This window comes from Heloderma suspectum, chromosome 2, assembly GCF_057233095.1.
Source record: "Heloderma suspectum isolate Gila_16-S chromosome 2, 16-S_ref, whole genome shotgun sequence".
Classification (NCBI taxonomy): Eukaryota; Metazoa; Chordata; class Lepidosauria; order Squamata; family Helodermatidae; genus Heloderma; species Heloderma suspectum.
The window spans coordinates 92,132,837-92,144,011 of NC_139459.1; the positions used below are offsets into that span (position 1 = coordinate 92,132,837).

Consider the following 11,175-nt stretch of genomic DNA (forward strand, 5'->3'; position numbering starts at 1 on the left):
GCACTTCTGGTAAATTACAAGAAAATGAGTCAATATACAAGTAGTGCATTCTATATATTCTTTTGAGATTGCTCTAGAAGATTTTTCTATAGTTAAATACTCCAGGTATATAATTACATCTTAATAGCTGGAAACCCATTAACATTCTGAATTAGAAACTTCTCATAGCAAACAAAGGCACTTCTCATTAAAAAAAATGCAAATACCTATACTGTGGGGGGGGGGGGAATTTCACCAACATCTATTGCAATAAAGAGCAAAAGTTCTTCATCAATGTGTAAAACAAATCATATTTCTTATTCTTTACCAAGTTGATTGAAAATTGCACACAATTACTGAGCTCATTGTTTTCCATTATCTTCTAACCAGTACTGCATTTTTCTGTCCCCTTACTAGGAAGGTAGGAAGGGGAGGGGAGGGGAGAGGGGAACAAAGTCTATTAAAAAACAAACAAACAAATGCTTGTTTCAGTAAAGCATACACTAAGTCCTAGTGTGACCTTTTAAGCTCTGACATATGGCATATCTCTCAAAATGTTTTTGGTGGTTAGGTCTGAGTTTTTAAAAAATCCAAATAAAAAATACATTTCTGACACTGATTTTTCATACTGGAGTATCTTTGTATGGAAATTAAACAGAGAATATATGTATTTTAAGGGATCTGCACAGTTGTTCCAACTTACAGTTTTCTAGGTTGTTTATGTTCCAGCTTGCTAGGGTGGGACTGAACAAAAAGCAGACCACAGTGCACAGTAGGGATGGCTTGAAAACAAAGTTGTTGGTGGGGGAAGCCATTTCACAACACTGTTTCTCCTCGAACTGCTGGGTCAGTTTCACAAACCGTTAATTAAATCAGTGTTTGTTGCCGGTTCTAGTGCACAGAGTGGTGGAGAGAGTGCATGCACTCCAAACGAGGTCTGCTGGAGCCACTGCCAGGGAAAGCGGCCACAACCTCTCCTGGCTGCACAGGAGGTAGACACCACCCTGAGGCAGCCCTAGGATGGAAACAAATGAACTACACATAGACACCATTTCCTGAACAGGGAGAGGACAGGTACTGCTCTGTGCAGTGGTATGGGGTGGGAATATTTCCAGAATTTTTTTAGAACCATATTTGTCCATGAAATGTTTTCTATTTCTAAAAATGCCTTTTGGATAAAATACATTAGTAACAATGAATTCCCAGAGGGGTAGCCATGTTAGTATGTTGCAGGATATACACCAAATGGTGCTTCCAGGTAAGGCTTTTAACCCTGCCTCAAACATGGATGTTTATGTGGGGTCCAGAAAACTACGTCTTCCATTTATAAGCTTCCCAGGTTTTCCCACCACTTCTTCTGTCTTTTTCCTTACCAGAAAAAATTGGTTTAGGAACAGAAGAAATAGCTGCACAATGACTGGTAGCGCTATGAGTCCTCTGTTTGGAGGCACCAAAAGACTCCATAAGGCTCTTTGGTTTTTTAAATTCACGGATAGGCTACCTTTTGGGCCAATGGCCACATTTGGAAATTTGAGAAACTGTCCTTGGCACAACCATAAAATGGCTGCCAAGGGTAGGCGTGACTAGTCTGAAAGAACAAATAACCTGCCCAGAGGCATTCATGTGAAATTAAGATGTCAGGAGCCAGAGGCTTCCACTTTGCTTTGAAGCAATCACAGATCCCTGTAAGAACATATAAGAATATTTTAGAAATAAAAATTGGGAGGAGGAGTGTGTCTCAGTGTGCAGCAAGGAAGGTGTCTGGGGACACACTGGTGTCCATGGATACCATGTTGCTTACCCCTGTTGTAATATAATAGATACAATACCAGTAAAACTGGACAGTTTAAAAGTTGAAATTCACTTTTTTCAGGTGATTATTTCTAGGAAGCATACATATATGCTTAAATATATATATAACATATATGTAATATATAATAAACAGAAATGCATAGATCTTTGGGGATAGTCAGCCGCCTCCAAACTTGGAGGCGGCCGACTGTCCAATGCAAGGTTAGGCAGAGCATGGAGGGGATCTTCTCCTCTGCACTCCGGCCACTCTGCATTTGCAATTAGACAGCCGATTTTGGCTGTCTAGCTGGGGCATGTCAGAGCTGGGTGGGGAAGCTGGACAGTGCATAGGAAGTATAGTAACAATGCTTCTGCAGTCTCCTCCCCTCCCTGCCTCCAGGAATGCCCCCTTTTTACCCACTCCATGCTCCATGCTGTGCTTACAAGCACGGAGATGGGGACAAATCATGCTGCCTACAAGGTGGTGGAGGAGGGGAGTGAGGTTTCGGGAGCCAAGTTCGGCGCTCAGTTCCCAGAAACCAAAAAATCCTATGGCCGTCTAGACACTGTCTAGCGGCCATAGGATCGCTCCCTCCGTATGTTAACAATCTTCATTCCCCCCCCCCACAGCCCTAACATCTAAACAACGTAAGAGAAGTATATGCTAGTCAGTTGTCACATTTTGAAGTATTTAAGTATATCCAAAAAATCATTCCAAGTAAAATTTTCAATGTATTTGAATATAAAATTCAAACCACATTAAGCACACTTTGATTTCTGCTCAAATGCTTTTGGCTATTGGAAAATATTTTGAGATATTGTATACCATATAAATGTAACACAGCATACTTTTTCATTTTTTTAGTTTTGTTTAATAAATAGAAGTTAAACATGTGAAATCTGATCCCAGTTGATTTCGGCTACTGGGACCTTTTCTGATTTAAAATTTTCAAGAAAACCACATCAGTGGCTCTACCACTCCAATCTAGCACAACTTTCCGAGGAGTAAACCACCCTAGACTAGAACCAGCCCTGGACAGCTAAGTTAGGGTGTCCAAGTGCAAAAGAGGACAGGGCTTCTGCACTTTTAATAATTGTATACAAGAGGGAATTTCAGTAGCTGTAGATTGCCACGCAAGTTAAACCTCTTGAAATTCCCTCTTTTACACAACTATTAAGTGCCCACCTTTCTTCAGGAAAACGAGTGAAAAACTGCCCCATGGCCATAGCTCAGTAACAAAACAAATGGTTTCCCAGAATCACTCCCTGGCATTTTCAGTTGAAATTATCTTTTCCAACATACCTGAGACCTTGGAGAGTGGCTCCTCTCCAAGTAGATATATAGCTATATATCTACAGTAGATATACGAACCAATAGCGTGAAACAGTATAATGCAGCTTCATTTGTTTGTAAGGAGACCTCTCAAGGAGGAAGTGAGAAGGTTCTACCCTAAACTGTAGTGCTACAATTTTCACCTCCAGAAGCCATCTTCTGAAACCAAGCAGCAGTGGATGGGTCAGTTAGCACAGGTATTAGGAAAGAAATATGGCCCACCTAGGTTCCCCAGCCAAAGTTCTACTGAACTTCCAGAAGGGAGAGAGAAAGAATATCGCATTCGGCTTTAGTCACTCCAAGATTCATTTTCTAATACGCATATGCCCTTCCCTAAAGTCAGAAGTGGAATAAACAATCAGAAACAAGACCTAGAGATGATGGTAAGACCTGAGACTCAGTGGACCTAGCGATGACTGAGTGGAATGTTTTAAAAATTGCTTCATACAGATGCAAAGACTCAAAAGAAAGAGACGTCTGTAGGAAGAACTCTGCCCTTTTAATTTACTAATCACAAAAACTACATTGCAATCAGAAAACAATCAAGGTTGCTTTTGTGTAAAGCAAAATTGAAGTGGTTCAATGCTATATTCATAAGACCTCTGCACACACACACAAAACATACTTAGATTAATACTTGAATGGCTTTTGTGAGCATCTAAGTTTCCCATCCTATCAGTCTAGCACTGTAGCAAGCATTGGAAATGTATTAGGACGGTGAGGAGCCTCTTCCGCCAGAACATCCCCATGCCCAAACCTGGAAATCAGGCATGCAGACATAGGAACATGGGAAGTTGCCTTATACCAAGTCATATCATTGGTCCATCTAGCTCAGTATTGTCAACACAGACCAACAGTGGCTCGCTGGGGTTTCCAGACAGGGCTCTCCTAGCCCTATCTGGAGATGCTGGGGATTTAACCTGGGACCTTCTGCATGCAAAGCATGTGCTCTACCACAGAGCTCCCAGACTGCCCAGCCCACCACAGTCCCTCTTAACCTTGAATGGCAGTGTGAGGTAGAGCACAAACATGCACTTCCATCAAAGGACTGGATATATCGAAACACTGTAGCCAATCCTTTAAATTAAAGCCATGTGGCCATGATGAACAAGTGTTTTTTGATACCTTATAAGAACCCTCAAGGTTGGAAATCCTCAGTGACAGTCTTCCAAGGCAATGATTTGCTGTCCATGGGCAGTGTTTCCCATCCACAATTAGATCAGTTTTCCTAGCAATTACTGTCTCCTACAAAAGTATGGATGTTACAAAGCCAGATCTATGTGGAATTAAAATAATGATGTTACTCATTCTATGAAAACAAATCCACTGGAAATTGAGTTGCAGACAACATGATCTTGTTAAATTGATCTAAAACCAAGAAATGGATTGCAGCAACTCCGTACATTACCCCCATTTATTCCTTCATTCACAAGAGCCCCAAGCAGCTGTAGAATATGTACATATGTTTTGTCATTACATTAAAATTAGAAGCATTAACCAAATTCGTAAGCCAAGAAGAAAACAATATTTTCAAGCAAACTGATTTTACAAAGTTTAGGACATATAGGTTGCAATCCTATACCTATTTACTTGGGAGTAAGCCAAGTAAGCTTGGCTTACTCCCAAGTAAGCCCCATTAAACTCTGAGAACTTACTTCTGAGTAGACATCTATAGGATTGCACTGACAGACTATAACAGGGTGATCCTATGCATGTCTACTCAGAAGTAAGCCCTATTGTTCAGTGGGGCTTACTCCCAGTAAGTGGGTATAGGACTGCAGGCTAAATCAATCAGATGGTTTTAAGACATAGCTACAGGTTGTATATTATTCTCATTAAAATAATTAGAAATGTTTATACAGTAATTATTAGCAAAAAAACCAGTCTCATATTTCTCAAATAAAATTACTATTGTATTTCTGTCTTGAACATGGTATCTATACATTGGAAATGCTATTTCTCTTTAGTATAGAACTACTGCATAAGCATAGCTATGTTGAGCTAATCTGAATGTAATAAAAGAAACTGCAGAATAGCAAATTGAAAATTAAGGGCACAATCCTACACGTTTAGACAGAAAAAAGTCCTACAATTTCCAGCATGCCCCAGCCAGCCATGCTGCCTGGGTCATGCTAGGAGTTACAGGACTTTTTTCTTTCTTGACATATATGGGATTGCACCCTAAAACAGACAGTGTAAGTGCAGGATAAATAAAAAAACGGAAAGATTGGCTTTGGAATTTTGGAAAGTACTGGGAAACCAAACATTTGAGCTGAAATTCTTGTGAAATGCATAAAGGTTGCTCAGTGTACTTGATTTACAATTCAACAATGACAAATAAGCACTCACAGATTTGGTTTCAACCACTTCTGGCAACCAACAATTGAAACCAGATTACAAATAAATATATATAACAAACAAACCTTCAGCATGCTTAAACCAAACATTAAAATGGGCTAGATATGAAACCATGAATTGAGACTTTGAAACGAATAAACTTATTTTCAAATTAGCTGACATATATTGTAAGGATGCATGGTATACTTCAGATTTCAAGGCCACATAGTAAAGTTGTTCGTTACATTATAGTTGTTTTCTCTGGATCGATAGCAACCACATTGCAACTGTGCAGCCAAGCCTACCCCATCTAATTGGTCTGCAAGCCCTATCTGACATTTGATAGGAATAAACTGATTTCCAAATACCATATGGGATCGTGCATGTATGACTATCTAACCTATCAGGCTTACCTATGCAGCTTATTTACTTGAAAGCAAAGAGGGCAGGATGGTGGATTTAGCCACAGCTGTACTCAGCTCACATTCCCTCCAACCGTGAACCTCAAACAGAGTTGAGGGCAATAGAAATAGCATCCCTACTTGTGTATACAATGTATTTTTTTCAAGGCCCGATAGGAGAATAGGACTTATACCATGTTTCCCCACAAATCATTTCCAGTATCATTTATTTATAAAATTTTTGATCTATCCAATGACCAATGTACTCTGGGCAAATTAGAAAGATACCCCCTGCCCCCAATGTAATAGGCTTTACCTATTAGACTCAATGATAGATATAATACATTTGAGTCACGGAGAGAAAAACAAAAAAAGGAATTTGAGTCAATTTAACAGTGTTTATTAACAAAAGTGTACCTCAGACATATCTTAGCCTTCACACAATAGTGTCCTGGCTCCACATCATACATGGGAAGAGTCCTCAGTGGAACTTCCTACTGAATAAACATATATAGGATTATGCTGCTAATCTGTTTTCTGGTCTGTATAGCATTAAAGTCATGGGATGTTCTGATATCCAGAGAAATACATAGTGTGAACCTAATGAGGGGAAGAAGGTATTTGACTCCCTAGCAAGGAAGCAAAGGAGGGTGTGAAGCAGGATGCCTCCCCACTCTCCATGTGAAAGTGCCTGAGACTGCTGGAGACTGAACAAGAAAGTCAGCCACCTCACAAAGGGGCTGAAAGAGCATCAGGTTAACTGCCTTATTTCCACCTTCCCGGTGCACAGAGCAGCAAACGAAGCGCCTAACCACACATGGCTGTAAACACACATTTGAAAAAGGGTGCTTAACATTGCCACTTTAATTCTGAAGGAAAAACAGGAGACTGGGCAGGGAGAGGCAATCAAACAGTAGACATCACCCTCCCCTCCTTTGCCTTGTCCCATCAGCAGAGGCTGGAAAAGAACAGCCGGGAGGACTCCCAGACAGGAAGGCTCCGGGTTCCCCATCCACCACCACCACCACCACCACCACCACCTCTCCCTCTGAACTTTGCCACTTCCGGGGTCAGGGAGCGAAGTCTGCAAGCAAAGAGAAGGCAGCAGCAGCTGATGCTCCTAGCTCCTCTCTCTCTCTCGCTCATCCTCTCTGGGCACCGCTGCAGGGAGAACTGGGCCCACAAAGCTGCTTAGACAGAACACAAGCCGACACCTCCCCTCACTTGCCCTCTGCTCCCCCTCCCCGGCAGTGCAGCAGAGAGGGCTGATTATCAAAGGGACAGCCACCTCATCCTCCTCTCACTCCCCTGGGTTCTCCCCCACCCCAGAAGCCGGGGAGCGGCTGGTGGTGAAGATTACATCCAGCTAGCTTAATCCCCCACAACACCCAGTGAGCGAGGGCAAGAGGCAGGCACCTTTTGCTCCCTTTCTCCAGCACCGGGCAGTGCCCGGCAGAAGGCGGGCGAGCCGCCCACCGTTCCTTTCGCTCCCTCCCTCTGGATGGCCCCGCTAAACCCACTCCTGCCTGCCGCATTGCCCAAATGTAGGTAAGGGAGAAGGCACTTCTGAGCACTTCTGAGCATAGGCGATGACAGTCGTCACTCGCCCAGTCCTCGGGCAATCACGCGGAGGCAGCGGCTACGTCTGCGAGGAGCAACTGCTGCCGCTCCTCGCTCACCCTCTCTCTCAGGGGCAGGATCCCCATGACTGTGCTGCCCGGAGCGAGGACCGAGGAGAACAAGTGAGGGGCGGAGGTGGCTGACCCGCGCCTGACCAGCCCTGCGTGCCGCGCTGCCCAGAGAGGAGGCGAGCGAGGCGGCGAAGACGGCTGCTTGAGAGCCGCTCTCCCCCCCTCTCTCGGAAGCATTCTGGGCCCAACCTTACGGCGCCCCGAGAGGGCGGGGGAGGAGGAAAAGGTAGGAGCCCCCGCTGCCTTCTCTCGCTCGCGCGCGCCCTTGACGCAACTCCTCACTGGCAAAGCTCACAGGGGCGGCGAAATATATAACCGCGGCGGCGTCCTCGCTGGGAGTTTCATCTCAAGATGTTGGAGAACAGGAGGGAAGGAGAAGGGGTGCAGACTAGGGCGGGCAGGGAGAGAGATATTTCGGCTAGAGCACGGAGGGGCAGCTGCCTTCCGCAACGCTTTTCCTCCCCCCCCCATGTGTGTCAAAGATGGAACCGGCCGGAGGCCACCCAGTCACTAACAGGCCCCGCAACCCGCGCAACAGCAACCCAGCAGCGCGTGCCCTCGTTTACCTGACGCACCGTCAACGACTTTTGTTTACGACTCCCCCTCCCCGCCCTACTTCTCCTACCGGCTTCAGCGGCGGAGGCAGCGCTTGATGACGTCGTGCGATGAGGCCCCGCCCAACCAGTGTGTGAATCCGTGAGGCGGCTCGGCTTTCCCCTCCCTCCGAGCGCAGCCTCGACCGCTTCCCGCAAGTGGACCCGCCCCTTTCCCTCCACAGCGCAGCTCGCAGCGGGGCCCGAGCGGCTGTCGTGAAGCGGAGCCCGTTCGCGCGGAGCTCTGGCGGCGGCCGAGTCACGTTTCCGCTGGCTACTAAGTTCAGGGAAATGAGATAGATAAACTCGGGGCCGCTTCAAAATTGCAAAAGCACTTCCAATTAGGAATGATGACACACGCGAGAAGTAACACAATTTGTGTATTGCTATATCCCACCTTTCCACCTCCGTTGGGTAGTATCCAATGTTACCCCTACTTAGAGTAGACCCATTGAAATGAGTGGGGCTTTGGTTAGTCATGACTAACTTAGATCTCATTCATTTCAATGGGCCTACTCTAAGTAGGGCTAACGTTGGATACTACCCATTTTATCCTCACAACAATCCTACTGAGGTAGCTGACTGGCCCAAAGTCACCCCATGAGCTTCATGACTGAGTGGGGATTTGTACCCGGGTTTTTACAATCAAATAGTATAAGAACTACATCACATGGGCTATTTTTCTTTCTTTTTAAAGTACGTTTCTAGGCCTTCTACTTACAGATAATAAAAGGACGGCAGCAGTATTTCACCCATGACTCAGTGGGTAGTGTCTGATGTTAGTCCTACTTGGAGTAGAGCCACTGAATGAGAATTAAGTTAGTCATGACTAACTTAAGTACCTTTCATTTCAATGGATCTACTCTATATAGGAGTAACATTGGATACTACTCAGTAAGACATAAGCCACCTTCCTGTTTATTCTGGCCAGAGTACCAAAGCTTTGAGATAACTGACAAACATTACAACATTTTTTAAAATTTTATAATTTTTTACTTTTTTTGGTCCCCATCCCCCCAAAATGTCCCCTGCTTTTTGTACCATCTAGCCTGATGAAGAGTTGTGGAGATCTTGAATGCTTGTACTGTCTTTTCTGATATTTTGATTGGTCCTAATAAAATATTGCCTAACTAGATTTTGGATAAAGTTATATGTTATTGCATTAATACCTAACAGAATCGATAGCCCAACACTATCCATGTGCACTCAGTCCTGCCGTGTTCAATGTCACTTACTTGCTAGTGTGTTTATGACTGTAGGCTGTCTATATTTAAGCTCTGATTGTCCTGTGTTGATTTGACCCCTACTCTGTGTAACCTTATGCCCCTTGCCACAAAATGTCTGGTAATATACCTACATAGTAACTTGCCTAGCACCACCCAAAAGCTGCAAGCCAATGCATAGATAAGTATACTTAAACCTCAGGGTGCTTCCAGAAAAGGCTTGCATTGTGCAATTGCTCTGCCTGATTCACATAATTTTATAGGGCGTCCAGATCACATTGTCATCAATTCGTAACCTCCTGTGTTTCCCCACCATTTTTTCCATCTTTTTTTTACCAGAAAAAAATCCATTAAGGAGGAAAATATGGAATAGCTGCACAATGCCTTTATTGGTAGTGCTAAAAGCCCTCCATCTGGAAGAGCCCCCATTGATTTTAGTGGAACCATGAAACTAATATTATGCATTTACCTAGGTTCAATAAGGATTAACATTATTGAACCTAGTAAGACTAAATTCTGAACAAACATGTATGAGAGCTTGCTATCTGTGTGTACAGATGCTCTAGCCAAAGGAGCACCACACACACACAAACATATGAGGGATCAGCAGACATGGGGGGACATAATGTTTTAAGGAACAGAATAACTCAAAAAGGGGCAGGGGACAAAAAACAGATTCATGAGGATAAAACATACTCAGTAGCCACAGAACACTATCTATTGAAGAGGAGCACTATACTACAACATTTTGTTGCTGGTACCACTTGTTATACTGGTTACTGAATTCAGCAGCGTGAGAATCTCAGCTGTTCTTTTTGTGTTAAATTTGCAAAGATATAAGCTGAGTGTGTGCACAATGCCTAATGAAATTTCAGGAGGAGGAAGGAGGATGTGGTTTCACTGCCACAATGACCCATGATTCTTTCCTGATGTCAAATAGATTAGTCTTTTGCATCTTCTGTCTGCCTATCCCATAAATCATCAGAGGAAGTTGCAGCATTTAGAAAAAATGAAACAGTTAAAAAATATAAATGAAACAATTTTAAAATAATGCAAAATGAAACAAAACTCATTTTTGTAAATGTCAGGCAATACACTGATACAGTTATGATACAAGGAAAACAAGCAAGCATTACTAAGCAAAGCTCAAACTGGTGGGGGTATAGCTCAGTGGTAGAGCATTTGACTGCAGATCAAGAGGTTCCTGGTTCAAACCCAGGTGCCCCCTTTTTTCAATGGAAAAAAAACCCATACTCTTCTATTAGACATATAATCCTTTCCTTTCTACACATATTTCTGGCTTCTGAAGCATGCTAATTTTGATTCTTACAAATGCTAAATGCTATAAGTGTTTCAGTTTCATGGTTGGTTGCTTTAGTCTTGCTGAAACACATAAACATTGTTGCATTAGGGACCATTCCCCTTTCAGTTATCTCCATCCTGTCATCTCAAGAAAGTATGAATATTTATAGGCTAAAGTCAGAACTATTTTCTGATCTCTGTTGAGGAGTTCCATCCTGTTGGTTAAGGCCATCCTCATCTGTTCCGGGTGCTGAAACAGGCTGAGTCTCTGTTTATATACCCCAAGTATGAAGTGGAAAGTGAGGATGATTAAAGGATGACATGAACAATCCTTGGGCAGAGGAAAGAATTATCCACCAGGATCCTGGACTGAAAGTCACTACATTTTAGCAAAGTGACTAATCTGAAAATATGTTCATATGTACATGCAGATGTACCCCTTATTTCATGTAACTGTGTGGAGGGGTGGCAACCAGTACGTTTTGTTGTTGTTGTTGTTTGAGATCTATGGTGGCATAGGTACAA

At 43.3% G+C, this 11,175-nt stretch overlaps 1 protein-coding gene and 1 non-coding gene across 22 annotated transcripts in view; one reads left to right on the plus strand and one right to left on the minus strand.

Moving 5' to 3' along the window:
* The window catches only part of AOPEP (aminopeptidase O (putative)), a 237,667-nt gene extending 229,497 nt beyond the window's left edge, over positions 1 to 8,170 (minus strand). For 14 of the 21 annotated variants that reach the window (XM_084834121.1, XM_084834128.1, XM_084834117.1 and 11 more), the window contains exons 1-3: positions 8,108 to 8,170; positions 6,259 to 6,338; positions 4,229 to 4,379 (exon numbers count right to left, since the gene is read on the minus strand). The gene's annotated coding sequence lies outside the window, so the exon portion shown is untranslated. Of the gene's footprint in view, positions 1 to 4,228; positions 4,380 to 6,258; positions 6,339 to 8,098 lie in introns of all 21 variants that reach the window. The other 7 variants (XM_084834110.1, XM_084834131.1, XM_084834120.1 and 4 more) reach the window with 5 other exon arrangements.
* Positions 8,171 to 10,504: 2,334 nt separating this feature from the next.
* TRNAC-GCA (transfer RNA cysteine (anticodon GCA)) lies at positions 10,505 to 10,576 on the plus strand. The gene has a single exon. It is a non-coding gene; the product is annotated as a tRNA-Cys (tRNA).
* The last annotated feature ends 599 nt before the right edge of the window (positions 10,577 to 11,175 follow it).